Source organism: Rhinoderma darwinii, assembly GCF_050947455.1.
Source record: "Rhinoderma darwinii isolate aRhiDar2 chromosome 2 unlocalized genomic scaffold, aRhiDar2.hap1 SUPER_2_unloc_31, whole genome shotgun sequence".
NCBI lineage: Eukaryota > Metazoa > Chordata > Amphibia > Anura > Rhinodermatidae > Rhinoderma > Rhinoderma darwinii.
The window spans coordinates 968133-992001 of record NW_027461698.1 but is presented as its reverse complement, the minus strand read 5'-3'; the positions used below and the strand labels follow the sequence as shown (position 1 = coordinate 992001).

General features: G+C 47.6%; 18 non-coding genes across 18 annotated transcripts; all 18 read left to right on the top strand.

The window, feature by feature from the left end:
• The first annotated feature begins 10 nt into the window (after positions 1–10).
• On the top strand, positions 11–201 carry LOC142677351 (U2 spliceosomal RNA). Its single transcript, XR_012852379.1, has one exon. It is a non-coding gene; the product is annotated as a U2 spliceosomal RNA (small nuclear RNA).
• Positions 202–1337: 1136 nt separating this feature from the next.
• On the top strand, positions 1338–1528 carry LOC142677349 (U2 spliceosomal RNA). The gene has a single exon (XR_012852377.1). It is a non-coding gene; the product is annotated as a U2 spliceosomal RNA (small nuclear RNA).
• A 1125-nt stretch (positions 1529–2653) lies between these two features.
• LOC142677347 (U2 spliceosomal RNA) lies at positions 2654–2844 on the top strand. The gene has a single exon (XR_012852376.1). It is a non-coding gene; the product is annotated as a U2 spliceosomal RNA (small nuclear RNA).
• A 1136-nt stretch (positions 2845–3980) lies between these two features.
• LOC142677346 (U2 spliceosomal RNA) lies at positions 3981–4171 on the top strand. The gene has a single exon (XR_012852375.1). It is a non-coding gene; the product is annotated as a U2 spliceosomal RNA (small nuclear RNA).
• Positions 4172–5304: 1133 nt separating this feature from the next.
• Positions 5305–5495, top strand: LOC142677345 (U2 spliceosomal RNA). The gene has a single exon (XR_012852374.1). It is a non-coding gene; the product is annotated as a U2 spliceosomal RNA (small nuclear RNA).
• Positions 5496–6622: 1127 nt separating this feature from the next.
• LOC142677344 (U2 spliceosomal RNA) lies at positions 6623–6813 on the top strand. Its single transcript, XR_012852373.1, has one exon. It is a non-coding gene; the product is annotated as a U2 spliceosomal RNA (small nuclear RNA).
• A 1124-nt stretch (positions 6814–7937) lies between these two features.
• Positions 7938–8128, top strand: LOC142677343 (U2 spliceosomal RNA). The gene has a single exon (XR_012852372.1). It is a non-coding gene; the product is annotated as a U2 spliceosomal RNA (small nuclear RNA).
• A 1137-nt stretch (positions 8129–9265) lies between these two features.
• On the top strand, positions 9266–9457 carry LOC142677549 (U2 spliceosomal RNA). The gene has a single exon (XR_012852558.1). It is a non-coding gene; the product is annotated as a U2 spliceosomal RNA (small nuclear RNA).
• A 1128-nt stretch (positions 9458–10585) lies between these two features.
• Positions 10586–10776, top strand: LOC142677342 (U2 spliceosomal RNA). The gene has a single exon (XR_012852371.1). It is a non-coding gene; the product is annotated as a U2 spliceosomal RNA (small nuclear RNA).
• Positions 10777–11911: 1135 nt separating this feature from the next.
• Positions 11912–12102, top strand: LOC142677341 (U2 spliceosomal RNA). Its single transcript, XR_012852370.1, has one exon. It is a non-coding gene; the product is annotated as a U2 spliceosomal RNA (small nuclear RNA).
• Positions 12103–13234: 1132 nt separating this feature from the next.
• LOC142677340 (U2 spliceosomal RNA) lies at positions 13235–13425 on the top strand. Its single transcript, XR_012852369.1, has one exon. It is a non-coding gene; the product is annotated as a U2 spliceosomal RNA (small nuclear RNA).
• A 1138-nt stretch (positions 13426–14563) lies between these two features.
• Positions 14564–14754, top strand: LOC142677339 (U2 spliceosomal RNA). Its single transcript, XR_012852368.1, has one exon. It is a non-coding gene; the product is annotated as a U2 spliceosomal RNA (small nuclear RNA).
• A 1121-nt stretch (positions 14755–15875) lies between these two features.
• Positions 15876–16066, top strand: LOC142677336 (U2 spliceosomal RNA). Its single transcript, XR_012852366.1, has one exon. It is a non-coding gene; the product is annotated as a U2 spliceosomal RNA (small nuclear RNA).
• A 1276-nt stretch (positions 16067–17342) lies between these two features.
• On the top strand, positions 17343–17533 carry LOC142677335 (U2 spliceosomal RNA). Its single transcript, XR_012852365.1, has one exon. It is a non-coding gene; the product is annotated as a U2 spliceosomal RNA (small nuclear RNA).
• A 1127-nt stretch (positions 17534–18660) lies between these two features.
• LOC142677409 (U2 spliceosomal RNA) lies at positions 18661–18851 on the top strand. The gene has a single exon (XR_012852432.1). It is a non-coding gene; the product is annotated as a U2 spliceosomal RNA (small nuclear RNA).
• A 1113-nt stretch (positions 18852–19964) lies between these two features.
• On the top strand, positions 19965–20155 carry LOC142677334 (U2 spliceosomal RNA). Its single transcript, XR_012852364.1, has one exon. It is a non-coding gene; the product is annotated as a U2 spliceosomal RNA (small nuclear RNA).
• A 1269-nt stretch (positions 20156–21424) lies between these two features.
• Positions 21425–21615, top strand: LOC142677467 (U2 spliceosomal RNA). Its single transcript, XR_012852484.1, has one exon. It is a non-coding gene; the product is annotated as a U2 spliceosomal RNA (small nuclear RNA).
• Positions 21616–22739: 1124 nt separating this feature from the next.
• On the top strand, positions 22740–22930 carry LOC142677390 (U2 spliceosomal RNA). Its single transcript, XR_012852415.1, has one exon. It is a non-coding gene; the product is annotated as a U2 spliceosomal RNA (small nuclear RNA).
• The last annotated feature ends 939 nt before the right edge of the window (positions 22931–23869 follow it).

The window sequence follows — 23869 nt, the reverse complement described above, 5'->3', positions numbered from 1 at the left end:
CGTTCGGGTTATCGCTTCTCGGCCTTTTGGCTAAGATCAAGTGTAGTATCTGTTCTTATCAGTTTAATATCTGATACGTCCCCTATCTGGGGACCATATATTAAATGGATTTTTAGAACAGGGAGATGGAAATAGAGCTTGCTCTGTCCACTCCACGCATTGACCTGGTATTGCAGTATTTCCAGGACCGGTGCACCCTTTCCTTATGTGTTTACTAAAATCAGATTCCAAAAGTGCTTTTTGTGTTTGCCATTGTTTTTGTCTTTCGGATGGGATCTCCCCTTTTAATCCCATTATTTCAACACCTGTTGGACAATGCATTTGTACAGTCATGTGTGATAATGAGCTAATTTATTAAATGCAATTAATTAATACATTGCCACCTCTTGTTTTGTGTCGTGTGTGTTTCTGTGTTTCCGGCATTTCACATTGGAACAGCTCATTCACCTTCCTTGTCTTCTCTCCGCCCTCCCTCCTAGGTAGGTTAAAGAGCTGCACCTGAGCCAGCCACTGATTGATGCAGCACCATAGTCAAATAGTGGAGTGGAGTAGGGGAACAGCAAACAGCCATTAAAGCAGCCAGCCAGCCCGCCCGCCCGCCCGCCCGCCCGTCACAATGGACCTACCTGTGTACACTAGATGGATGTGATGGAATGTACTGTGGTCCCTACATTTCAAGAAGAAGTAAGAATTGCAGTTGCAACAAACCCTTGCTTGCCTACAAAGAGAGCAGCAATTTGGATTTGTTACTATGTTACCTGGAAGAATAACAAACTGTGCAAGGATGGAGGTTGTAGGAGCAAGGAGAACAAGTTGTCTGTAAAGTTGGTGGATGCCTATTTTCCATTTTGCAGTCCCTTGTCTCCCTCTTGTGGCCTCCTGGAGGCAACTAGCTGTGCAAAAAAAAGACAGCCTGGGGGCCGGCTGTTGCAGTGTTGCCCTCTCAGGCAACACTGAGTGACTGACTGAGCCGCACCGTCTTATATAAAGTTCAGACGGAACTTTGCACGTGTCATAGTGGAAACCTCAGGAGCCAGAGCCAGCTTTCTGACATCATAATGGGGCCTCAGAGATAAAAGCCTGGGCCCAGGCAGTGTTGGTCAGTGCTGCTCAGCAGGCAGCACTGGACTGGATTAAAGCTGATACAAGGTGTGAAAGGAGAAGGGGTGGCAGTGGGCATGCACTTACTGCTGCTGCTGCTGCTGCTGCTGCCAGTGTGTGCACGGCAGGAGGGCATTTGGGCGTTGCCAGGAAGGCGTTTTTATGTCGATTCCTCCTCTTTCAGCACTGCATTGTGGTGCAAGCAAAAGAAGCAAAACGCGCGGCACGTTCGGGTTATCGCTTCTCGGCCTTTTGGCTAAGATCAAGTGTAGTATCTGTTCTTATCAGTTTAATATCTGATACGTCCCCTATCTGGGGACCATATATTAAATGGATTTTTAGAACAGGGAGATGGAAATAGAGCTTGCTCTGTCCACTCCACGCATTGACCTGGTATTGCAGTATTTCCAGGACCGGTGCACCCTTTCCTTATGTGTTTACTAAAATCAGATTCCAAAAGTGCTTTTTGTGTTTGCCATTGTTTTTGTCTTTCGGATGGGATCTCCCCTTTTAATCCCATTATTTCAACACCTGTTGGACAATGCATTTGTACAGTCATGTGTGATAATGAGCTAATTTATTAAATGCAATTAATTAATACATTGCCACCTCTTGTTTTGTGTCGTCTGTGTTTCTGTGTTTCCGGCATTTCACATTGGAACAGCTCATTCACCTTCCTTGTCTTCTCTCCGCCCTCCCTCCTAGGTAGGTTAAAGAGCTGCACCTGAGCCAGCCACTGATTGATGCAGCACCATAGTCAAATAGTGGAGTGGAGTAGGGGAACAGCAAACAGCCATTAAAGCAGCCAGCCCGCCCGCCCGCCCGCCCGTTACAATGGACCTACCTGTGTACACTAGATGGATGTGATGGAATGTACTGTGGTCCCTACATTTCAAGAAGAAGTAAGAATTGCAGTTGCAACAAACCCTTGCTTGCCTACAAAGAGAGCAGCAATTTGGATTTGTTACTATGTTACCTGGAAGAATAACAAACTGTGCAAGGATGGAGGTTGTAGGAGCAAGGAGAACAAGTTGTCTGTAAAGTTGGTGGATGCCTATTTTCCATTTTGCAGTCCCTTGTCTCCCTCTTGTGGCCTCCTGGAGGCAACTAGCTGTGCAAAAAAAAGACAGCCTGGGGGCCGGCTGTTGCAGTGTTGCCCTCTCAGGCAACACTGAGTGACTGACTGAGCCGCACCGTCTTATATAAAGTTCAGACGGAACTTTGTACGTGTCATAGTGGAGACCTCAGGAGCCAGAGCCAGCTTTCTGACATCATAATGGGGCCTCAGAGATAAAAGCCTGGGCCCAGGCAGTGTTGGTCAGTGCTGCTCAGCAGGCAGCACTGGACTGGATTAAAGCTGATACAAGGTGTGAAAGGAGAAGGGGTGGCAGTGGGCATGCACTTACTGCTGCTGCTGCTGCTGCTGCCAGTGTTTGCACGGCAGGAGGGCATTTGGGCGTTGCCAGGAAGGCGTTTTTATGTCGATTCCTCCTCTTTCAGCACTGCATTGTGGTGCAAGCAAAAGAAGCAAAACGCGCGGCACGTTCGGGCTATCGCTTCTCGGCCTTTTGGCTAAGATCAAGTGTAGTATCTGTTCTTATCAGTTTAATATCTGATACGTCCCCTATCTGGGGACCATATATTAAATGGATTTTTAGAACAGGGAGATGGAAATAGAGCTTGCTCTGTCCACTCCACGCATTGACCTGGTATTGCAGTATTTCCAGGACCGGTGCACCCTTTCCTTATGTGTTTACTAAAATCAGATTCCAAAAGTGCTTTTTGTGTTTGCCATTGTTTTTGTCTTTCGGATGGGATCTCCCCTTTTAATCCCATTATTTCAACACCTGTTGGACAATGCATTTGTACAGTCATGTGTGATAATGAGCTAATTTATTAAATGCAATTAATTAATACATTGCCACCTCTTGTTTTGTGTCGTCTGTGTTTCTGTGTTTCCGGCATTTCACATTGGAACAGCTCATTCACCTTCCTTGTCTTCTCTCCGCCCTCCCTCCTAGGTAGGTTAAAGAGCTGCACCTGAGCCAGCCACTGATTGATGCAGAACCATAGTCTAATAGTGGAGTGGAGTAGGGGAACAGCAAACAGCTATTAAAGCAGCCAGCCCGCCCGCCCGCCCGCCCGCCCGCCCGTCACAATGGACCTACCTGTGTACACTAGATGGATGTGATGGAATGTACTGTGGTCCCTACATTTCAAGAAGAAGTAAGAATTGCAGTTGCAACAAACCCTTGCTTGCCTACAAAGAGAGCAGCAATTTGGATTTGTTACTATGTTACCTGGAAGAATAACAAACTGTGCAAGGATGGAGGTTGTAGGAGCAAGGAGAACAAGTTGTCTGTAAAGTTGGTGGATGCCTATTTTCCATTTTGCAGTCCCTTGTCTCCCTCTTGTGGCCTCCTGGAGGCAACTAGCTGTGCAAAAAAAAGACAGCCTGGGGGCCGGCTGTTGCAGTGTTGCCCTCTCAGGCAACACTGAGTGACTGACTGAGCCACACCGTCTTATATAAAGTTCAGACGGAACTTTGCACGTGTCATAGTGGAGACCTCAGGAGCCAGAGCCAGCTTTCTGACATCATAATGGGGCCTCAGAGATAAAAGCCTGGGCCCAGGCAGTGTTGGTCAGTGCTGCTCAGCAGGCAGCACTGGACTGGATTAAAGCTGATACAAGGTGTGAAAGGAGAAGGGGTGGCAGTGGGCATGCACTTACTGCTGCTGCTGCTGCTGCTGCTGCCAGTGTGTGCACGGCAGGAGGACATTTGGGCGTTGCCAGGAAGGCGTTTTTATGTCGATTCCTCCTCTTTCAGCACTGCATAATGGTGCAAGCAAAAGAAGCAAAACGCGCGGCACGTTCGGGTTATCGCTTCTCGGCCTTTTGGCTAAGATCAAGTGTAGTATCTGTTCTTATCAGTTTAATATCTGATACGTCCCCTATCTGGGGACCATATATTAAATGGATTTTTAGAACAGGGAGATGGAAATAGAGCTTGCTCTGTCCACTCCACGCATTGACCTGGTATTGCAGTATTTCCAGGACCGGTGCACCCTTTCCTTATGTGTTTACTAAAATCAGATTCCAAAAGTGCTTTTTGTGTTTGCCATTGTTTTTGTCTTTCGGATGGGATCTCCCCTTTTAATCCCATTATTTCAACACCTGTTGGACAATGCATTTGTACAGTCATGTGTGATAATGAGCTAATTTATTAAATGCAATTAATTAATACATTGCCACCTCTTGTTTTGTGTCGTCTGTGTTTCTGTGTTTCCGGCATTTCACATTGGAACAGCTCATTCACCTTCCTTGTCTTCTCTCCGCCCTCCCTCCTAGGTAGGTTAAAGAGCTGCAACTGAGCCAGCCACTGATTGATGCAGCACCATAGTCAAATAGTGGAGTGGAGTAGGGGAACAGCAAACAGCCATTAAAGCAGCCAGCCCGCCCGCCCGCCCGTCACAATGGACCTACCTGTGTACACTAGATGGATGTGATGGAATGTACTGTGGTCCCTACATTTCAAGAAGAAGTAAGAATTGCAGTTGCAACAAACCCTTGCTTGCCTACAAAGAGAGCAGCAATTTGGATTTGTTACTATGTTACCTGGAAGAATAACAAACTGTGCAAGGATGGAGGTTGTAGGAGCAAGGAGAACAAGTTGTCTGTAAAGTTGGTGGATGCCTATTTTCCATTTTGCAGTCCCTTGTCTCCCTCTTGTGGCCTCCTGGAGGCAACTAGCTGTGCAAAAAAAAGACAGCCTGGGGGCCGGCTGTTGCAGTGTTGCCCTCTCAGGCAACACTGAGTGACTGACTGAGCCGCACCGTCTTATATAAAGTTCAGACGGAACTTTGCACGTGTCATAGTGGAGACCTCAGGAGCCAGAGCCAGCTTTCTGACATCATAATGGGGCCTCAGAGATAAAAGCCTGGGCCCAGGCAGTGTTGGTCAGTGCTGCTCAGCAGGCAGCACTGGACTGGATTAAAGCTGATACAAGGTGTGAAAGGAGAAGGGGTGGCAGTGGGCATGCACTTACTGCTGCTGCTGCTGCTGCTGCTGCTGCTGCTGCCAGTGTTTGCACGGCAGGAGGGCATTTGGGCGTTGCCAGGAAGGCGTTTTTATGTCGATTCCTCCTCTTTCAGCACTGCATTGTGGTGCAAGCAAAAGAAGCAAAACGCGCGGCACGTTCGGGTTATCGCTTCTCGGCCTTTTGGCTAAGATCAAGTGTAGTATCTGTTCTTATCAGTTTAATATCTGATACGTCCCCTATCTGGGGACCATATATTAAATGGATTTTTAGAACAGGGAGATGGAAATAGAGCTTGCTCTGTCCACTCCACGCATTGACCTGGTATTGCAGTATTTCCAGGACCGGTGCACCCTTTCCTTATGTGTTTACTAAAATCAGATTCCAAAAGTGCTTTTTGTGTTTGCCATTGTTTTTGTCTTTCGGATGGGATCTCCCCTTTTAATCCCATTATTTCAACACCTGTTGGACAATGCATTTGTACAGTCATGTGTGATAATGAGCTAATTTATTAAATGCAATTAATTAATACATTGCCACCTCTTGTTTTGTGTCGTCTGTGTTTCTGTGTTTCCGGCATTTCACATTGGAACAGCTCATTCACCTTCCTTGTCTTCTCTCCGCCCTCCCTCCTAGGTAGGTTAAAGAGCTGCACCTGAGCCAGCCACTGATTGATGCAGCACCATAGTCAAATAGTGGAGTGGAGTAGGGGAACAGCAAACAGCCATTAAAGCAGCCAGCCCGCCCGCCCGCCCGTCACAATGGACCTACCTGTGTACACTAGATGGATGTGATGGAATGTACTGTGGTCCCTACATTTCAAGAAGAAGTAAGAATTGCAGTTGCAACAAACCCTTGCTTGCCTACAAAGAGAGCAGCAATTTGGATTTGTTACTATGTTACCTGGAAGAATAACAAACTGTGCAAGGATGGAGGTTGTAGGAGCAAGGAGAACAAGTTGTCTGTAAAGTTGGTGGATGCCTATTTTCCATTTTGCAGTCCCTTGTCTCCCTCTTGTGGCCTCCTGGAGGCAACTAGCTGTGCAAAAAAAAGACAGCCTGGGGGCCGGCTGTTGCAGTGTTGCCCTCTCAGGCAACACTGAGTGACTGACTGAGCCGCACCGTCTTATATAAAGTTCAGACGGAACTTTGCACGTGTCATAGTGGAGACCTCAGGAGCCAGAGCCAGCTTTCTGACATCATAATGGGGCCTCAGAGATAAAAGCCTGGGCCCAGGCAGTGTTGGTCAGTGCTGCTCAGCAGGCAGCACTGGACTGGATTAAAGCTGATACAAGGTGTGAAAGGAGAAGGGGTGGCAGTGGGCATGCACTTACTGCTGCTGCTGCTGCTGCTGCTGCTGCCAGTGTTTGCACGGCAGGAGGGCATTTGGGCGTTGCCAGGAAGGCGTTTTTATGTCGATTCCTCCTCTTTCAGCACTGCATTGTGGTGCAAGCAAAAGAAGCAAAACGCGCGGCACGTTCGGGTTATCGCTTCTCGGCCTTTTGGCTAAGATCAAGTGTAGTATCTGTTCTTATCAGTTTAATATCTGATACGTCCCCTATCTGGGGACCATATATTAAATGGATTTTTAGAACAGGGAGATGGAAATAGAGCTTGCTCTGTCCACTCCACGCATTGACCTGGTATTGCAGTATTTCCAGGACCGGTGCACCCTTTCCTTATGTGTTTACTAAAATCAGATTCCAAAAGTGCTTTTTGTGTTTGCCATTGTTTTTGTCTTTCGGATGGGATCTCCCCTTTTAATCCCATTATTTCAACACCTGTTGGACAATGCATTTGTACAGTCATGTGTGATAATGAGCTAATTTATTAAATGCAATTAATTAATACATTGCCACCTCTTGTTTTGTGTCGTGTGTGTTTCTGTGTTTCCGGCATTTCACATTGGAACAGCTCATTCACCTTCCTTGTCTTCTCTCCGCCCTCCCTCCTAGGTAGGTTAAAGAGCTGCACCTGAGCCAGCCACTGATTGATGCAGCACCATAGTCAAATAGTGGAGTGGAGTAGGGGAACAGCAAACAGCTATTAAAGCAGCCAGCCCGCCCGCCCGCCCGTCACAATGGACCTACCTGTGTACACTAGATGGATGTGATGGAATGTACTGTGGTCCCTACATTTCAAGAAGAAGTAAGAATTGCAGTTGCAACAAACCCTTGCTTGCCTACAAAGAGAGCAGCAATTTGGATTTGTTACTATGTTACCTGGAAGAATAACAAACTGTGCAAGGATGGAGGTTGTAGGAGCAAGGAGAACAAGTTGTCTGTAAAGTTGGTGGATGCCTATTTTCCATTTTGCAGTCCCTTGTCTCCCTCTTGTGGCCTCCTGGAGGCAACTAGCTGTGCAAAAAAAAGACAGCCTGGGGGCCGGCTGTTGCAGTGTTGCCCTCTCAGGCAACACTGAGTGACTGACTGAGCCGCACCGTCTTATATAAAGTTCAGACGGAACTTTGCACGTGTCATAGTGGAAACCTCAGGAGCCAGAGCCAGCTTTCTGACATCATAATGGGGCCTCAGAGATAAAAGCCTGGGCCCAGGCAGTGTTGGTCAGTGCTGCTCAGCAGGCAGCACTGGACTGGATTAAAGCTGATACAAGGTGTGAAAGGAGAAGGGGTGGCAGTGGGCATGCACTTACTGCTGCTGCTGCTGCTGCTGCTGCCAGTGTGTGCACGGCAGGAGGGCATTTGGGCGTTGCCAGGAAGGCGTTTTTATGTCGATTCCTCCTCTTTCAGCACTGCATTGTGGTGCAAGCAAAAGAAGCAAAACGCGCGGCACGTTCGGGTTATCGCTTCTCGGCCTTTTGGCTAAGATCAAGTGTAGTATCTGTTCTTATCAGTTTAATATCTGATACGTCCCCTATCTGGGGACCATATATTAAATGGATTTTTAGAACAGGGAGATGGAAATAGAGCTTGCTCTGTCCACTCCACGCATTGACCTGGTATTGCAGTATTTCCAGGACCGGTGCACCCTTTCCTTATGTGTTTACTAAAATCAGATTCCAAAAGTGCTTTTTGTGTTTGCCATTGTTTTTGTCTTTCGGATGGGATCTCCCCTTTTAATCCCATTATTTCAACACCTGTTGGACAATGCATTTGTACAGTCATGTGTGATAATGAGCTAATTTATTAAATGCAATTAATTAATACATTGCCACCTCTTGTTTTGTGTCGTCTGTGTTTCTGTGTTTCCGGCATTTCACATTGGAACAGCTCATTCACCTTCCTTGTCTTCTCTCCGCCCTCCCTCCTAGGTAGGTTAAAGAGCTGCACCTGAGCCAGCCACTGATTGATGCAGCACCATAGTCAAATAGTGGAGTGGAGTAGGGGAACAGCAAACAGCCATTAAAGCAGCCAGCCCGCCCGCCCGCCCGCCCGCCCGCCCGCCCGTTACAATGGACCTACCTGTGTACACTAGATGGATGTGATGGAATGTACTGTGGTCCCTACATTTCAAGAAGAAGTAAGAATTGCAGTTGCAACAAACCCTTGCTTGCCTACAAAGAGAGCAGCAATTTGGATTTGTTACTATGTTACCTGGAAGAATAACAAACTGTGCAAGGATGGAGGTTGTAGGAGCAAGGAGAACAAGTTGTCTGTAAAGTTGGTGGATGCCTATTTTCCATTTTGCAGTCCCTTGTCTCCCTCTTGTGGCCTCCTGGAGGCAACTAGCTGTGCAAAAAAAAGACAGCCTGGGGGCCGGCTGTTGCAGTGTTGCCCTCTCAGGCAACACTGAGTGACTGACTGAGCCGCACCGTCTTATATAAAGTTCAGACGGAACTTTGTACGTGTCATAGTGGAGACCTCAGGAGCCAGAGCCAGCTTTCTGACATCATAATGGGGCCTCAGAGATAAAAGCCTGGGCCCAGGCAGTGTTGGTCAGTGCTGCTCAGCAGGCAGCACTGGACTGGATTAAAGCTGATACAAGGTGTGAAAGGAGAAGGGGTGGCAGTGGGCATGCACTTACTGCTGCTGCTGCTGCTGCTGCCAGTGTTTGCACGGCAGGAGGGCATTTGGGCGTTGCCAGGAAGGCGTTTTTATGTCGATTCCTCCTCTTTCAGCACTGCATTGTGGTGCAAGCAAAAGAAGCAAAACGCGCGGCACGTTCGGGTTATCGCTTCTCGGCCTTTTGGCTAAGATCAAGTGTAGTATCTGTTCTTATCAGTTGAATATCTGATACGTCCCCTATCTGGGGACCATATATTAAATGGATTTTTAGAACAGGGAGATGGAAATAGAGCTTGCTCTGTCCACTCCACGCATTGGACCTGGTATGGCAGTATTTCCAGGACCGGTGCACCCTTTCCTTATGTGTTTACTAAAATCAGATTCCAAAAGTGCTTTTTGTGTTTGCCATTGTTTTTGTCTTTCGGATGGGATCTCCCCTTTTAATCCCATTATTTCAACACCTGTTGGACAATGCATTTGTACAGTCATGTGTGATAATGAGCTAATTTATTAAATGCAATTAATTAATACATTGCCACCTCTTGTTTGTGTCGTCTGTGTTTCTGTGTTTCCGGCATTTCACATTGGAACAGCTCATTCACCTTCCTTGTCTTCTCTCCGCCCTCCCTCCTAGGTAGGTTAAAGAGCTGCACCTGAGCCAGCCACTGATTGATGCAGCACCATAGTCAAATAGTGGAGTGGAGTAGGGGAACAGCAAACAGCCATTAAAGCAGCCAGCCCGCCCGCCCGCCCGCCCGCCCGTCACAATGGACCTACCTGTGTACACTAGATGGATGTGATGGAATGTACTGTGGTCCCTACATTTCAAGAAGAAGTAAGAATTGCAGTTGCAACAAACCCTTGCTTGCCTACAAAGAGAGCAGCAATTTGGATTTGTTACTATGTTACCTGGAAGAATAACAAACTGTGCAAGGATGGAGGTTGTAGGAGCAAGGAGAACAAGTTGTCTGTAAAGTTGGTGGATGCCTATTTTCCATTTTGCAGTCCCTTGTCTCCCTCTTGTGGCCTCCTGGAGGCAACTAGCTGTGCAAAAAAAAGACAGCCTGGGGGCCGGCTGTTGCAGTGTTGCCCTCTCAGGCAACACTGAGTGACTGACTGAGCCGCACCGTCTTATATAAAGTTCAGACGGAACTTTGTACGTGTCATAGTGGAGACCTCAGGAGCCAGAGCCAGCTTTCTGACATCATAATGGGGCCTCAGAGATAAAAGCCTGGGCCCAGGCAGTGTTGGTCAGTGCTGCTCAGCAGGCAGCACTGGACTGGATTAAAGCTGATACAAGGTGTGAAAGGAGAAGGGGTGGCAGTGGGCATGCACTTACTGCTGCTGCTGCTGCTGCTGCCAGTGTTTGCACGGCAGGAGGGCATTTGGGCGTTGCCAGGAAGGCGTTTTTATGTCGATTCCTCCTCTTTCAGCACTGCATTGTGGTGCAAGCAAAAGAAGCAAAACGCGCGGCACGTTCGGGTTATCGCTTCTCGGCCTTTTGGCTAAGATCAAGTGTAGTATCTGTTCTTATCAGTTTAATATCTGATACGTCCCCTATCTGGGGACCATATATTAAATGGATTTTTAGAACAGGGAGATGGAAATAGAGCTTGCTCTGTCCACTCCACGCATTGACCTGGTATTGCAGTATTTCCAGGACCGGTGCACCCTTTCCTTATGTGTTTACTAAAATCAGATTCCAAAAGTGCTTTTTGTGTTTGCCATTGTTTTTGTCTTTCGGATGGGATCTCCCCTTTTAATCCCATTATTTCAACACCTGTTGGACAATGCATTTGTACAGTCATGTGTGATAATGAGCTAATTTATTAAATGCAATTAATTAATACATTGCCACCTCTTGTTTTGTGTCGTCTGTGTTTCTGTGTTTCCGGCATTTCACATTGGAACAGCTCATTCACCTTCCTTGTCTTCTCTCCGCCCTCCCTCCTAGGTAGGTTAAAGAGCTGCACCTGAGCCAGCCACTGATTGATGCAGAACCATAGTCTAATAGTGGAGTGGAGTAGGGGAACAGCAAACAGCTATTAAAGCAGCCAGCCCGCCCGCCCGCCCGCCCGGCCGTCACAATGGACCTACCTGTGTACACTAGATGGATGTGATGGAATGTACTGTGGTCCCTACATTTCAAGAAGAAGTAAGAATTGCAGTTGCAACAAACCCTTGCTTGCCTACAAAGAGAGCAGCAATTTGGATTTGTTACTATGTTACCTGGAAGAATAACAAACTGTGCAAGGATGGAGGTTGTAGGAGCAAGGAGAACAAGTTGTCTGTAAAGTTGGTGGATGCCTATTTTCCATTTTGCAGTCCCTTGTCTCCCTCTTGTGGCCTCCTGGAGGCAACTAGCTGTGCAAAAAAAAGACAGCCTGGGGGCCGGCTGTTGCAGTGTTGCCCTCTCAGGCAACACTGAGTGACTGACTGAGCCGCACCGTCTTATATAAAGTTCAGACGGAACTTTGCACGTGTCATAGTGGAGACCTCAGGAGCCAGAGCCAGCTTTCTGACATCATAATGGGGCCTCAGAGATAAAAGCCTGGGCCCAGGCAGTGTTGGTCAGTGCTGCTCAGCAGGCAGCACTGGACTGGATTAAAGCTGATACAAGGTGTGAAAGGAGAAGGGGTGGCAGTGGGCATGCACTTACTGCTGCTGCTGCTGCTGCTGCTGCTGCCAGTGTTTGCACGGCAGGAGGGCATTTGGGCGTTGCCAGGAAGGCGTTTTTATGTCGATTCCTCCTCTTTCAGCACTGCATTGTGGTGCAAGCAAAAGAAGCAAAACGCGCGGCACGTTCGGGTTATCGCTTCTCGGCCTTTTGGCTAAGATCAAGTGTAGTATCTGTTCTTATCAGTTTAATATCTGATACGTCCCCTATCTGGGGACCATATATTAAATGGATTTTTAGAACAGGGAGATGGAAATAGAGCTTGCTCTGTCCACTCCACGCATTGACCTGGTATTGCAGTATTTCCAGGACCGGTGCACCCTTTCCTTATGTGTTTACTAAAATCAGATTCCAAAAGTGCTTTTTGTGTTTGCCATTGTTTTTGTCTTTCGGATGGGATCTCCCCTTTTAATCCCATTATTTCAACACCTGTTGGACAATGCATTTGTACAGTCATGTGTGATAATGAGCTAATTTATTAAATGCAATTAATTAATACATTGCCACCTCTTGTTTTGTGTCGTCTGTGTTTCTGTGTTTCCGGCATTTCACATTGGAACAGCTCATTCACCTTCCTTGTCTTCTCTCCGCCCTCCCTCCTAGGTAGGTTAAAGAGCTGCACCTGAGCCAGCCACTGATTGATGCAGCACCATAGTCAAATAGTGGAGTGGAGTAGGGGAACAGCAAACAGCTATTAAAGCAGCCAGCCCGCCCGCCCGCCCGCCCGCCCGTCACAATGGACCTACCTGTGTACACTAGATGGATGTGATGGAATGTACTGTGGTCCCTACATTTCAAGAAGAAGTAAGAATTGCAGTTGCAACAAACCCTTGCTTGCCTACAAAGAGAGCAGCAATTTGGATTTGTTACTATGTTACCTGGAAGAATAACAAACTGTGCAAGGATGGAGGTTGTAGGAGCAAGGAGAACAAGTTGTCTGTAAAGTTGGTGGATGCCTATTTTCCATTTTGCAGTCCCTTGTCTCCCTCTTGTGGCCTCCTGGAGGCAACTAGCTGTGCAAAAAAAAGACAGCCTGGGGGCCGGCTGTTGCAGTGTTGCCCTCTCAGGCAACACTGAGTGACTGACTGAGCCGCACCGTCTTATATAAAGTTCAGACGGAACTTTGCACGTGTCATAGTGGAGACCTCAGGAGCCAGAGCCAGCTTTCTGACATCATAATGGGGCCTCAGAGATAAAAGCCTGGGCCCAGGCAGTGTTGGTCAGTGCTGCTCAGCAGGCAGCACTGGACTGGATTAAAGCTGATACAAGGTGTGAAAGGAGAAGGGGTGGCAGTGGGCATGCACTTACTGCTGCTGCTGCTGCTGCTGCTGCCAGTGTTTGCACGGCAGGAGGGCATTTGGGCGTTGCCAGAAAGGCGTTTTTATGTCGATTCCTCCTCTTTCAGCACTGCATTGTGGTGCAAGCAAAAGAAGCAAAACGCGCGGCACGTTCGGGTTATCGCTTCTCGGCCTTTTGGCTAAGATCAAGTGTAGTATCTGTTCTTATCAGTTTAATATCTGATACGTCCCCTATCTGGGGACCATATATTAAATGGATTTTTAGAACAGGGAGATGGAAATAGAGCTTGCTCTGTCCACTCCACGCATTGACCTGGTATTGCAGTATTTCCAGGACCGGTGCACCCTTTCCTTATGTGTTTACTAAAATCAGATTCCAAAAGTGCTTTTTGTGTTTGCCATTGTTTTTGTCTTTCGGATGGGATCTCCCCTTTTAATCCCATTATTTCAACACCTGTTGGACAATGCATTTGTACAGTCATGTGTGATAATGAGCTAATTTATTAAATGCAATTAATTAATACATTGCCACCTCTTGTTTTGTGTCGTCTGTGTTTCTGTGTTTCCGGCATTTCACATTGGAACAGCTCATTCACCTTCCTTGTCTTCTCTCCGCCCTCCCTCCTAGGTAGGTTAAAGAGCTGCACCTGAGCCAGCCACTGATTGATGCAGCACCATAGTCAAATAGTGGAGTGGAGTAGGGGAACAGCAAACAGCCATTAAAGCAGCCAGCCCGCCCGCCCGCCCGCCCGCCCGTCACAATGGACCTACCTGTGTACACTAGATGGATGTGATGGAATGTACTGTGGTCCCTACATTTCAAGAAGAAGTAAGAATTGCAGTTGCAACAAACCCTTGCTTGCCTACAAAGAGAGCAGCAATTTGGATTTGTTACTATGTTACCTGGAAGAATAACAAACTGTGCAAGGATGGAGGTTGTAGGAGCAAGGAGAACAAGTTGTCTGTAAAGTTGGTGGATGCCTATTTTCCATTTTGCAGTCCCTTGTCTCCCTCTTGTGGCCTCCTGGAGGCAACTAGCTGTGCAAAAAAAAGACAGCCTGGGGGCCGGCTGTTGCAGTGTTGCCCTCTCAGGCAACACTGAGTGACTGACTGAGCCGCACCGTCTTATATAAAGTTCAGACGGAACTTTGCACGTGTCATAGTGGAGACCTCAGGAGCCAGAGCCAGCTTTCTGACATCATAATGGGGCCTCAGAGATAAAAGCCTGGGCCCAGGCAGTGTTGGTCAGTGCTGCTCAGCAGGCAGCACTGGACTGGATTAAAGCTGATACAAGGTGTGAAAGGAGAAGGAGTGGCAGTGGGCATGCACTTACTGCTGCTGCTGCTGCTGCTGCTGCTGCTGCCAGTGTTTGCACGGCAGGAGGGCATTTGGGCGTTGCCAGGAAGGCGTTTTTATGTCGATTCCTCCTCTTTCAGCACTGCATTGTGGTGCAAGCAAAAGAAGCAAAACGCGCGGCACGTTCGGGTTATCGCTTCTCGGCCTTTTGGCTAAGATCAAGTGTAGTATCTGTTCTTATCAGTTTAATATCTGATACGTCCCCTATCTGGGGACCATATATTAAATGGATTTTTAGAACAGGGAGATGGAAATAGAGCTTGCTCTGTCCACTCCACGCATTGACCTGGTATTGCAGTATTTCCAGGACCGGTGCACCCTTTCCTTATGTGTTTACTAAAATCAGATTCCAAAAGTGCTTTTTGTGTTTGCCATTGTTTTTGTCTTTCGGATGGGATCTCCCCTTTTAATCCCATTATTTCAACACCTGTTGGACAATGCATTTGTACAGTCATGTGTGATAATGAGCTAATTTATTAAATGCAATTAATTAATACATTGCCACCTCTTGTTTTGTGTCGTCTGTGTTTCTGTGTTTCCGGCATTTCACATTGGAACAGCTCATTCACCTTCCTTGTCTTCTCTCCGCCCTCCCTCCTAGGTAGGTTAAAGAGCTGCACCTGAGCCAGCCACTGATTGATGCAGCACCATAGTCAAATAGTGGAGTGGAGTAGGGGAACAGCAAACAGCCATTAAAGCAGCCAGCCCGCCCGCCCGCCCGTCACAATGGACCTACCTGTGTACACTAGATGGATGTGATGGAATGTACTGTGGTCCCTACATTTTAAGAAGAAGTAAGAATTGCAGTTGCAACAAACCCTTGCTTGCCTACAAAGAGAGCAGCAATTTGGATTTGTTACTATGTTACCTGGAAGAATAACAAACTGTGCAAGGATGGAGGTTGTAGGAGCAAGGAGAACAAGTTGTCTGTAAAGTTGGTGGATGCCTATTTTCCATTTTGCAGTCCCTTGTCTCCCTCTTGTGGCCTCCTGGAGGCAACTAGCTGTGCAAAAAAAAGACAGCCTGGGGGCCGGCTGTTGCAGTGTTGCCCTCTCAGGCAACACTGAGTGACTGACTGAGCCGCACCGTCTTATATAAAGTTCAGACGGAACTTTGCACGTGTCATAGTGGAGACCTCAGGAGCCAGAGCCAGCTTTCTGACATCATAATGGGGCCTCAGAGATAAAAGCCTGGGCCCAGGCAGTGTTGGTCAGTGCTGCTCAGCAGGCAGCACTGGACTGGATTAAAGCTGATACAAGGTGTGAAAGGAGAAGGGGTGGCAGTGGGCATGCACTTACTGCTGCTGCTGCTGCTGCTGCCAGTGTTTGCACGGCAGGAGGGCATTTGGGCGTTGCCAGGAAGGCGTTTTTATGTCGATTCCTCCTCTTTCAGCACTGCATTGTGGTGCAAGCAAAATAAGCAAAACGCGCGGCACGTTCGGGTTATCGCTTCTCGGCCTTTTGGCTAAGATCAAGTGTAGTATCTGTTCTTATCAGTTTAATATCTGATACGTCCCCTATCTGGGGACCATATATTAAATGGATTTTTAGAACAGGGAGATGGAAATAGAGCTTGCTCTGTCCACTCCACGCATTGACCTGGTATTGCAGTATTTCCAGGACCGGTGCACCCTTTCCTTATGTGTTTACTAAAATCAGATTCCAAAAGTGCTTTTTGTGTTTGCCATTGTTTTTGTCTTTCGGATGGGATCTCCCCTTTTAATCCCATTATTTCAACACCTGTTGGACAATGCATTTGTACAGTCATGTGTGATAATGAGCTAATTTATTAAATGCAATTAATTAATACATTGCCACCTCTTGTTTTGTGTCGTCTGTGATTCTGTGTTTCCGGCATTTCTCATTGGAACAGCTCATTCACCTTCCTTGTCTTCTCTCCGCCCTCCCTCCTAGGTAGGTTAAAGAGCTGCACCTGAGCCAGCCACTGATTGATGCAGCACCATAGTCAAATAGTGGAGTGGAGTAGGGGAACAGCAAACAGCCATTAAAGCAGCCAGCCCGCCCGCCCGCCCGCCCGTCACAATGGACCTACCTGTGTACACTAGATGGATGTGATGGAATGTACTGTGGTCCCTACATTTCAAGAAGAAGTAAGAATTGCAGTTGCAACAAACCCTTGCTTGCCTACAAAGAGAGCAGCAATTTGGATTTGTTACTATGTTACCTGGAAGAATAACAAACTGTGCAAGGATGGAGGTTGTAGGAGCAAGGAGAACAAGTTGTCTGTAAAGTTGGTGGATGCCTATTTTCCATTTTGCAGTCCCTTGTCTCCCTCTTGTGGCCTCCTGGAGGCAACTAGCTGTGCAAAAAAAAGACAGCCTGGGGGCCGGCTGTTGCAGTGTTGCCCTCTCAGGCAACACTGAGTGACTGACTGAGCCGCACCGTCTTATATAAAGTTCAGACGGAACTTTGCACGTGTCATAGTGGAGACCTCAGGAGCCAGAGCCAGCTTTCTGACATCATAATGGGGCCTCAGAGATAAAAGCCTGGGCCCAGGCAGTGTTGGTCAGTGCTGCTCAGCAGGCAGCACTGGACTGGATTAAAGCTGATACAAGGTGTGAAAGGAGAAGGGGTGGCAGTGGGCATGCACTTACTGCTGCTGCTGCTGCTGCTGCTGCTGCCAGTGTTTGCACGGCAGGAGGGCATTTGGGCGTTGCCAGGAAGGCGTTTTTATGTCGATTCCTCCTCTTTCGGCACTGCATTGTGGTGCAAGCAAAAGAAGCAAATCCTGTCTTGCTTCCTCTCCGGCCTTTATTCACCTCCCGCTTAGTAGCTGTGAGTGTGTGTGAGCCTGCAGGGCCCCATGGAATTGCCTAGGAGTAGGCTGAATCGCTGCAAGGGGTGAACAGCAGTATTGGGCAGGCTCGGTCAACGCGCGGCCCGTTCGGGTTATCGCTTCTCGGCCTTTTGGCTAAGATCAAGTGTAGTATCTGTTCTTATCAGTTTAATATCTGATACGTCCCCTATCTGGGGACCATATATTAAATGGATTTTTAGAACAGGGAGATGGAAATAGAGCTTGCTCTGTCCACTCCACGCATTGACCTGGTATTGCAGTATTTCCAGGACCGGTGCACCCTTTCCTTATGTGTTTACTATAATCAGATTCCAAAAGTGCTTTTTGTGTTTGCCATTGTTTTTGTCTTTCGGATGGGATCTCCCCTTTTAATCCCATTATTTCAACACCTGTTGGACAATGCATTTGTACAGTCATGTGTGATAATGAGCTAATTTATTAAATGCAATTAATTAATACATTGCCACCTCTTGTTTTGTGTCGTCTGTGTTTCTGTGTTTCCGGCATTTCACATTGGAACAGCTCATTCACCTTCCTTGTCTTCTCTCCGCCCTCCCTCCTAGGTAGGTTAAAGAGCTGCACCTGAGCCAGCCACTGATTGATGCAGCACCATAGTCAAATAGTGGAGTGGAGTAGGGGAACAGCAAACAGCCATTAAAGCAGCCAGCCCGCCCGCCCGCCCGTCACAATGGACCTACCTGTGTACACTAGATGGATATGATGGAATGTACTGTGGTCCCTACATTTCAAGAAGAAGTAAGAATTGCAGTTGCAACAAACCCTTGCTTGCCTACAAAGAGAGCAGCAATTTGGATTTGTTACTATGTTACCTGGAAGAATAACAAACTGTGCAAGGATGGAGGTTGTAGGAGCAAGGAGAACAAGTTGTCTGTAAAGTTGGTGGATGCCTATTTTCCATTTTGCAGTCCCTTGTCTCCCTCTTGTGGCCTCCTGGAGGCAACTAGCTGTGCAAAAAAAAGACAGCCTGGGGGCCGGCTGTTCCAGTGTTGCCCTCTCAGGCAACACTGAGTGACTGACTGAGCCGCAGCGTCTTATATAAAGTTCAGACGGAACTTTGCACGTGTCATAGTGGAGACCTCAGGAGCCAGAGCCAGCTTTCTGACATCATAATGGGGCCTCAGAGATAAAAGCCTGGGCCCAGGCAGTGTTGGTCAGTGCTGCTCAGCAGGCAGCACTGGACTGGATTAAAGCTGATACAAGGTGTGAAAGGAGAAGGGGTGGCAGTGGGCATGCACTTACTGCTGCTGCTGCTGCTGCTGCTGCTGCCAGTGTTTGCACGGCAGGAGGGCATTTGGGCGTTGCCAGGAAGGCGTTTTTATGTCGATTCCTCCTCTTTCAGCACTGCATTGTGGTGCAAGCAAAAGAAGCAAAACGCGCGGCACGTTCGTGTTATCGCTTCTCGGCCTTTTGGCTAAGATCAAGTGTAGTATCTGTTCTTATCAGTTTAATATCTGATACGTCCCCTATCTGGGGACCATATATTAAATGGATTTTTAGAACAGGGAGATGGAAATAGAGCTTGCTCTGTCCACTCCACGCATTGACCTGGTATTGCAGTATTTCCAGGACTGGTGCACCCTTTCCTTATGTGTTTACTAAAATCAGATTCCAAAAGTGCTTTTTGTGTTTGCCATTGTTTTTGTCTTTCGGATGGGATCTCCCCTTTTAATCCCATTATTTCAACACCTGTTGGACAATGCATTTGTACAGTCATGTGTGATAATGAGCTAATTTATTAAATGCAATTAATTAATACATTGCCACCTCCTGTTTTGTGTCGTCTGTGTTTCTGTGTTTCCGGAATTTCACATTGGAACAGCTCATTCACCTTCCTTGTCTTCTCTCAGCCCTCCCTCCTAGGTAGGTTAAAGAGCTGCAACTGAGCCAGCCACTGATTGATGCAGCACCATAGTCAAATAGTGGAGTGGAGTAGGGGAACAGCAAACAGCCATTAAAGCAGCCAGCCCGCCCGCCCGTCACAATGGACCTACCTGTGTACACTAGATGGATGTGATGGAATGTACTGTGGTCCCTACATTTCAAGAAGAAGTAAGAATTGCAGTTGCAACAAACCCTTGCTTGCCTACAAAGAGAGCAGCAATTTGGATTTGTTACTATGTTACCTGGTTAATAACAAACTGTGCAAGGATGGAGGTTGTAGGAGCAAGGAGAACAAGTTGTCTGTAAAGTTGGTGGATGCCTATTTTCCATTTTGCAGTCCCTTGTCTCCCTCTTGTGGCCTCCTGGAGGCAACTAGCTGTGCAAAAAAAAGACAGCCTGGGGGCCGGCTGTTGCAGTGTTGCCCTCTCAGGCAACACTGAGTGACTGACTGAGCCGCACCGTCTTATATAAAGTTCAGACGGAACTTTGCACGTGTCATAGTGGAGACCTCAGGAGCCAGAGCCAGCTTTCTGACATCATAATGGGGCCTCAGAGATAAAAGCCTGGGCCCAGGCAGTGTTGGTCAGTGCTGCTCAGCAGGCAGCACTGGACTGGATTAAAGCTGATACAAGGTATGAAAGGAGAAGGGGTGGCAGTGGGCATGCACTTACTGCTGCTGCTGCTGCTGCCAGTGTTTGCACGGCAGGAGGGCATTTGGGCGTTGCCAGGAAGGCGTTTTTATGTCGATTCCTCCTCTTTCAGCACTGCATTGTGGTGCAAGCAAAAGAAGCAAAACGCGCGGCACGTTCGTGTTATCGCTTCTCGGCCTTTTGGCTAAGATCAAGTGTAGTATCTGTTCTTATCAGTTTAATATCTGATACGTCCCCTATCTGGGGACCATATATTAAATGGATTTTTAGAACAGGGAGATGGAAATAGAGCTTGCTCTGTCCACTCCACGCATTGACCTGGTATTGCAGTATTTCCAGGACCGGTGCACCCTTTCCTTATGTGTTTACTAAAATCAGATTCCAAAAGTGCTTTTTGTGTTTGCCATTGTTTTTGTCTTTCGGATGGGATCTCCCCTTTTAATCCCATTATTTCAACACCTGTTGGACAATGCATTTGTACAGTCATGTGTGATAATGAGCTAATTTATTAAATGCAATTAATTAATACATTGCCACCTCTTGTTTTGTGTCGTCTGTGTTTCTGTGTTTCCGGCATTTCACATTGGAACAGCTCATTCACCTTCCTTGTCTTCTCTCCGCCCTCCCTCCTAGGTAGGTTAAAGAGCTGCACCTGAGCCAGCAACTGATTGATGCAGCACCATAGTCAAATAGTGGAGTGGAGTAGGGGAACAGCAAACAGCCATTAAAGCAGCCAGCCCGCCCGCCCGCCCGTCACAATGGACCTACCTGTGTACACTAGATGGATGTGATGGAATGTACTGTGGTCCCTACATTTCAAGAAGAAGTAAGAATTGCAGTTGCAACAAACCCTTGCTTGCCTACAAAGAGAGCAGCAATTTGGATTTGTTACTATGTTACCTGGAAGAATAACAAACTGTGCAAGGATGGAGGTTGTAGGAGCAAGGAGAACAAGTTGTCTGTAAAGTTGGTGGATGCCTATTTTCCATTTTGCAGTCCCTTGTCTCCCTCTTGTGGCCTCCTGGAGGCAACTAGCTGTGCAAAAAAAAGACAGCCTGGGGGCCGGCTGTTGCAGTGTTGCCCTCTCAGGCAACACTGAGTGACTGACTGAGCCGCACCGTCTTATATAAAGTTCAGACGGAACTTTGCACGTGTCATAGTGGAGACCTCAGGAGCCAGAGCCAGCTTTCTGACATCATAATGGGGCCTCAGAGATAAAAGCCTGGGCCCAGGCAGTGTTGGTCAGTGCTGCTCAGCAGGCAGCACTGGACTGGATTAAAGCTGATACAAGGTGTGAAAGGAGAAGGGGTGGCAGTGGGCATGCACTTACTGCTGCTGCTGCTGCTGCTGCTGCCAGTGTTTGCACGGCAGGAGGGCGTTTGGGCGTTGCCAGGAAGGCGTTTTTATGTCGATTCCTCCTCTTTCAGCACTGCATTGTGGTGCAAGCAAAAGAAGCAAATCCTGTCTTGCTTCCTCTCCGGCCTTTATTCACCTCCCGCTTAGTAGCTGTGAGTGTGTGTGAGCCTGCAGGGCCCCATGGAATTGCCTAGGAGTAGGCTGAATCGCTGCAAGGGGTGAACAGCAGTATTGGGCAGGCTCGGTCAACGCGCGGCCCGTTCGGGTTATCGCTTCTCGGCCTTTTGGCTAAGATCAAGTGTAGTATCTGTTTTTATCAGTTTAATATCTGATACGTCCCCTATCTGGGGACCATATATTAAATGGATTTTTAGAACAGGGAGATGGAAATAGAGCTTGCTCTGTCCACTCCACGCATTGACCTGGTATTGCAGTATTTCCAGGACCGGTGCACCCTTTCCTTATGTGTTTACTAAAATCAGATTCCAAAAGTGCTTTTTGTGTTTGCCATTGTTTTTGTCTTTCGGATGGGATCTCCCCTTTTAATCCCATTATTTCAACACCTGTTGGACAATGCATTTGTACAGTCATGTGTGATAATGAGCTAATTTATTAAATGCAATTAATTAATACATTGCCACCTCTTGTTTTGTGTCGTCTGTGTTTCTGTGTTTCCGGAATTTCACATTGGAACAGCTCATTCACCTTCCTTGTCTTCTCTCAGCCCTCCCTCCTAGGTAGGTTAAAGAGCTGCAACTGAGCCAGCCACTGATTGATGCAGCACCATAGTCAAATAGTGGAGTGGAGTAGGGGAACAGCAAACAGCCATTAAAGCAGCCAGCCCGCCCGCCCGCCCGCCCGTCACAATGGACCTACCTGTGTACACTAGATGGATGTGATGGAATGTACTGTGGTCCCTACATTTCAAGAAGAAGTAAGAATTGCAGTTGCAACAAACCCTTGCTTGCCTACAAAGAGAGCAGCAATTTGGATTTGTTACTATGTTACCTGGTTAATAACAAACTGTGCAAGGATGGAGGTTGTAGGAGCAAGGAGAACAAGTTGTCTGTAAAGTTGGTGGATGCCTATTTTCCATTTTGCAGTCCCTTGTCTCCCTCTTGTGGCCTCCTGGAGGCAACTAGCTGTGCAAAAAAAAGACAGCCTGGGGGCCGGCTGTTGCAGTGTTGCCCTCTCAGGCAACACTGAGTGACTGACTGAGCCGCACCGTCTTATATAAAGTTCAGACGGAACTTTGCACGTGTCATAGTGGAGACCTCAGGAGCCAGAGCCAGCTTTCTGACATCATAATGGGGCCTCAGAGATAAAAGCCTGGGCCCAGGCAGTGTTGGTCAGTGCTGCTCAGCAGGCAGCACTGGACTGGATTAAAGCTGATACAAGGTGTGAAAGGAGAAGGGGTGGCAGTGGGCATGCACTTACTGCTGCTGCTGCTGCTGCTGCCAGTGTTTGCACGGCAGGAGGGCATTTGGGCGTTGCCAGGAAGGCGTTTTTATGTCGATTCCTCCTCTTTCAGCACTGCATTGTGGTGCAAGCAAAAGAAGCAAAACGCGCGGCACGTTCGGGTTATCGCTTCTCGGCCTTTTGGCTAAGATCAAGTGTAGTATCTGTTCTTATCAGTTTAATATCTGATACGTCCCCTAAATGGGGACCATATATTAAATGGATTTTTAGAACAGGGAGATGGAAATAGAGCTTGCTCTGTCCACTCCACGCATTGACCTGGTATTGCAGTATTTCCAGGACCGGTGCACCCTTTCCTTATGTGTTTACTAAAATCAGATTCCAAAAGTGCTTTTTGTGTTTGCCATTGTTTTTGTCTTTCGGATGGGATCTCCCCTTTTAATCCCATTATTTCAACACCTGTTGGACAATGCATTTGTACAGTCATGTGTGATAATGAGCTAATTTATTAAATGCAATTAATTAATACATTGCCACCTCTTGTTTTGTGTCGTCTGTGTTTCTGTGTTTCCGGCATTTCACATTGGAACAGCTCATTCACCTTCCTTGTCTTCTCTCCGCCCTCCCTCCTAGGTAGGTTAAAGAGCTGCACCTGAGCCAGCCACTGATTGATGCAGCACCATAGTCAAATAGTGGAGTGGAGTAGGGGAACAGCAAACAGCCATTAAAGCAGCCAGCCCGCCCGCCCGCCCGCCCGTCACAATGGACCTACCTGTGTACACTAGATGGATGTGATGGAATGTACTGTGGTCCCTACATTTCAAGAAGAAGTAAGAATTGCAGTTGCAACAAACCCTTGCTTGCCTACAAAGAGAGCAGCAATTTGGATTTGTTACTATGTTACCTGGAAGAATAACAAACTGTGCAAGGATGGAGGTTGTAGGAGCAAGGAGAACAAGTTGTCTGTAAAGTTGGTGGATGCTTTTTTTCCATTTTGCAGTCCCTTGTCTCCCTCTTGTGGCCTCCTGGAGGCAACTAGCTGTGCAAAAAAAAGACAGCCTGGGGGCCGGCTGTTGCAGTGTTGCCCTCTCAGGCAACACTGAGTGACTGACTGAGCCGCACCGTCTTATATAAAGTTCAGACGGAACTTTGCACGTGTCATAGTGGAGACCTCAGGAGCCAGAGCCAGCTTTCTGACATCATAATGGGGCCTCAGAGATAAAAGCCTGGGCCCAGGCAGTGTTGGTCAGTGCTGCTCAGCAGGCAGCACTGGACTGGATTAAAGCTGATACAA